At 36.8% G+C, this 4,131-nt stretch overlaps 1 protein-coding gene across 2 annotated transcripts in view; it reads right to left on the bottom strand.

The window, feature by feature from the left end:
- Window positions 1-374: 374 nt before the first annotated feature.
- The window catches only part of LOC122060397 (mediator of RNA polymerase II transcription subunit 4), a 75,112-nt gene continuing 71,355 nt past the window's right edge, over window positions 375-4,131 (bottom strand). The window contains exon 2 of one of the 2 annotated variants that reach the window (XM_042623475.1): window positions 375-1,048. The gene's annotated coding sequence lies outside the window, so the exon portion shown is untranslated. The remainder of the gene's footprint in view (window positions 1,049-4,131) is intronic. The other variant, XM_042623474.1, reaches the window with a different exon arrangement.

Below are 4,131 nucleotides of genomic sequence, written 5' to 3'. Positions count from 1 at the left end.
GATGTCACCAATTTCCAGCATTAAAAGATCTGGATCTGAAAAAAAGAACTTCAAATACTGAAGCTTGAAGTTAACAGCAGAAAACTTCAAGCAATTAATGGATGCCGCAGGTTATGTTCTTATCTCTCCAGATCAGATCTTGATTTAATAGCTCTGGGTAGCTTCGAACAGTCTTCAACAAAAAACTTAAAACTGAATATAGAGAAGAAGGGAGAGAAGAAGGGAAAGAAGAAGAAGGTGACAGGGGTAAGGGGGATGGGGGGTAGTCTCTCTGACTTGGGACTCTCACCCACGACTTCTCACCGTTGTTGGTCTCTCACCAATGGCATCTCACCATACTCTCACAAAGCGAGCACAAAATTATTATTCCACTCTTGTTTGGCTATTCTGTCCAGCCACATCTTATTTATAATATTGAATAGCTACTACAAAATCGATGGGGAATAGAACCTCACATACATATTCCTAATCCAAAACAAATCCCTCCCTTCTACATAGATAGAAACCCAATAAATTAGAATTCCTACTTTCTAAAATTGAAATACTAAAATTACAAACCACCTAGATAATATCTTCACAATAGCTATTACAAGGAAATATGAAAATGGAAACTAGATCAATCAAAGATTTCCTAAAATCTTGAAGCTTAAACTCCTCCATGCAGGCTGAACATGGGAACCGTGAAATCTCAAGAGTCCATCCATATTTACCCCCACAAAATCTGTAGTTAGTATTCCTTCAAATCAGCAAATCAATAGCCAAGCAAAATATAGAAAATAATCTCAAACAATCTCCACGCAAGCAGCAGCTTGGCTTCCTAAATCTCCAGCAAGTTGTCTTTAGGTCTCTTGATATGCTCCATCGGACCAATATGGAACTAGGCCACACTTGACTAGGCTGCCTATCACAGCAGTTGAATCCCACAACCGGTCTGGACTGGTTTTGGCCTTGTTCACGTACATGTACCATGCACAGGTCTGAGAAGCAAGTGGGCATCAATGAATCAATTTCCCATCTGATTGTGGAAGGGGGATGACACTGGCTAAAACTAAGGGAACAAGGGAACATCAGAGCATATGAAAAATAGAAGCACTTTGAATACTTAAATCACTAAGAATTAAAAAGATGCAAATATACATACACATACAGAAATACTAGATTCCTCAAATCGGCTTTTACTCTCAACAATTCCTTCACAAGCACAAGGCAAAAGAGAGGATGGCATGTCTAAACCAAATCCCTCTAAGGATTTGTGTGGTCAATTAAACAGCTGGAAGTTTTACAGAGGATGAGAGAGAGAGAGAGAGAACCAAACCATAAAGAAGTTAAATGCAGGGCAAATTGGTAAGCTCAAAGAAAACATGTTTCGTCAGCAAAGAACAAAATCATTTTCCATATTTACCTTTTAATGTGGTTCTGATGTCAAAGATCATTCACCACCACAACATGATTGAAAACAGAGTAGAGAAGTGCAGAATCAAGAGAATTTAATAAAATCATATCAACAACTCAGACCAGCAGACCTTACCGGTCAATTGGTCCTCCATATGATTAGAATTGTTAATGGAATTATCAGCCACAAGATCCAAGGGTTGGATCTGCTTAATTAGACAATTCCTTGTGTGACAATGAAACCTCAAAACAGCCAAACAGCCAATCTTTTGAATGATTGAATTTCAGATTCAATACACGCACTCTTAGATTAGTATATACAATCAACGACAACAGAACAATAAAGATCAGTTCTTGAATTCCCACCGAAGATGGGAATTGCAAGTACTCCAACCCAAGATTTGGAAGGCAAGATTCAGCCAGCAAGATGTAATTTTGAATGCATAAAACAGACCAGACTACTGACTGATTGATATTTATGAAGTCAGAGAAGTGATCAAACCTGTCGATAATTAGTTACCAAAACTCCCAGATAGAATAGGAAAGCTGTACCGCAGGAATGAATCTGGCTCTGCTGCACCCTGTTTACAGGAATTTGCACGGCTCCTTGAAAGAAGCCAACAAAAAAGAATAGTTAACCTGGGTGTTTCACCACAAGGCCAGACTGGATTCACCACCAGTAGTTCTCGGCTTCACCACCAAAAAATGGCTTCTGAATCATTACAGTAGAATGCTCTGATGCATAACAGAACAAGAATGAAAATCTTGCATCTACAGTCAAATACCCCATGCTTTATTTATAGTTAACAGTTACATCCAATCATAATTCAACAAGTCCCTGGTTTTAGTCGAAACTAACTCGGTTTTGACCTGAACCGACATGAAACAGGCCGCGACTCACTAGGCATTCAGGATTTCGACCGGAACTTCCAACTTCTGAGTCTGTCTTCCCTTTCCGTTTCAAGTTTCAGTCAGAATCTCAGTCCAAGTCAACCATGCCATTTCGCCGAAATGTCACAGCCATGTGTTATAAATACTTAAAAGTCGATCGAAACAGACTTATATCAATATTTCACCATGTTTCGTGTGAAACTTGCTGTTAAACATCAATTTTAACTGGTTTTGGCCATTCCACTTCATATTCTTGGTGGAACAAGTTGTTAGAAGCCTGCGCAAGTCATCCACATTGGTGGATTTGAGGGAAATAGGTTGAAATTCAAACATTAAGGTAATAACCTATTTCCCTAAAGTAATTTTTTACCCAAAAAAAAAAAAAGTATATAGAATTAGCTCCAATCTATGACCCCACAAAATCTGTTTAAAATTCTGCTTTGTTTTTTTTTCTTTTACTTTCTAATTTAAAATTTTGATTTTCTTGCAACAATTAAAAAAAAAAATTGAATAATACTTAGTGGGTGGAGCTCAGTTTTATATGTGTTGGACACAACTGGCCGATTTTACAGCAGTGTTGCATTTTTTTTTTTTTAATAAAAAATGATACATATATATATACAAGAAAAATATGGAAAAATATTCTAATTTGGTTTGAAAACTAGGAAACAATTTTTAAAGTATTGTGGTTGTCTTTTCAACTCAGAAATGTTTTGTGTTGTTTCTGTACTCACATATTGGTTACTTAGGCTATTATTATTTAAAGAATAATTATAAAAATTAGTTTTAAGAAGAAAAAAAAATGACTTAGGTACAAATTATGAACTAGCTTTCTTGTTGTCATATGATTTTTAATTGATGTAGAAAATTTAATGATGTGACACTTTTTCTTGCAACATTGTAAGAAGAGCACAACATGGCTTCTCAAGGAGGAGATGGGTTGAATTCATGCCTTCTCGAGAGAGTCGAGTGCAATCAAAGACACTCCTACCTTTTGGGTCCCAACTTGGTGGAGATGATGAGGATATTGATTGGTCGCAATCCAATGGTCATACTTGCACATTGTCACCCTTTGTTAGTAGAGATATGGTGGTGATGATGATGATGGTGGTGGTGGTGGTGGTGATGATCTTGGCGATAGAGAGAAATGTGACCTCCGAGAGGAGTCTGACCAAGCCACATAGTTTTTAAGGCGGTAAGGCGACGGAGGCGTTTGAGAGTCTTTCGGAGCGCCTTAGCGATAAGGCGGGCATAAGGCGTTGCCTTATCGACTAAAGCGTTCCTGTGTAATTTTTTTATAAAACCAATCTATTTGGCTCAAATCCTAGTTGAATCCTATTACTCATATGTTAAATAAATATTAAAGGTTCATATTCATACCAATGTAAGATATTCATCAAGAAAACAAATCAATAAAGTGAATAAACTAAGTTCATCTTCATCAATCATCAATCATCAATCATCAATCATATTAACATATAATATAAATACATAATTATGAAACAAAACTATAAATATAAAGAAAAGAAGACATAAAAAATACAAGTATTTATTATACTTACCTCTATGATGCCAAAATGAGTGCCTAAGCCCTAAGGTCATCCACTATATTTCTACTCCTGTCAAAGAAGAATGAAGTGCACCGTTGCCGAAGTAAGCTCACCGCTGCCGGAGCAAAATGGTCGCCTAGATCAGTGGTTCTTCCTTGTTCCTTGATTCCTTCTCAAAGCTCTTTCTTAAAACCCTTGACAAAATCCAAACCCTGTTTGTGAATCGTGTTTTTGTTTTGTTTGTTTTGGTTATTTTTGGTAGAGTAAAGCTGATCCCATACATCTCAAGTGTTAACAA

Source organism: Macadamia integrifolia, chromosome 14, assembly GCF_013358625.1.
Source record: "Macadamia integrifolia cultivar HAES 741 chromosome 14, SCU_Mint_v3, whole genome shotgun sequence".
Taxonomy (NCBI): Eukaryota; Viridiplantae; Streptophyta; class Magnoliopsida; order Proteales; family Proteaceae; genus Macadamia; species Macadamia integrifolia.
This window is presented reverse-complemented; position numbering and strand designations above follow the sequence as displayed.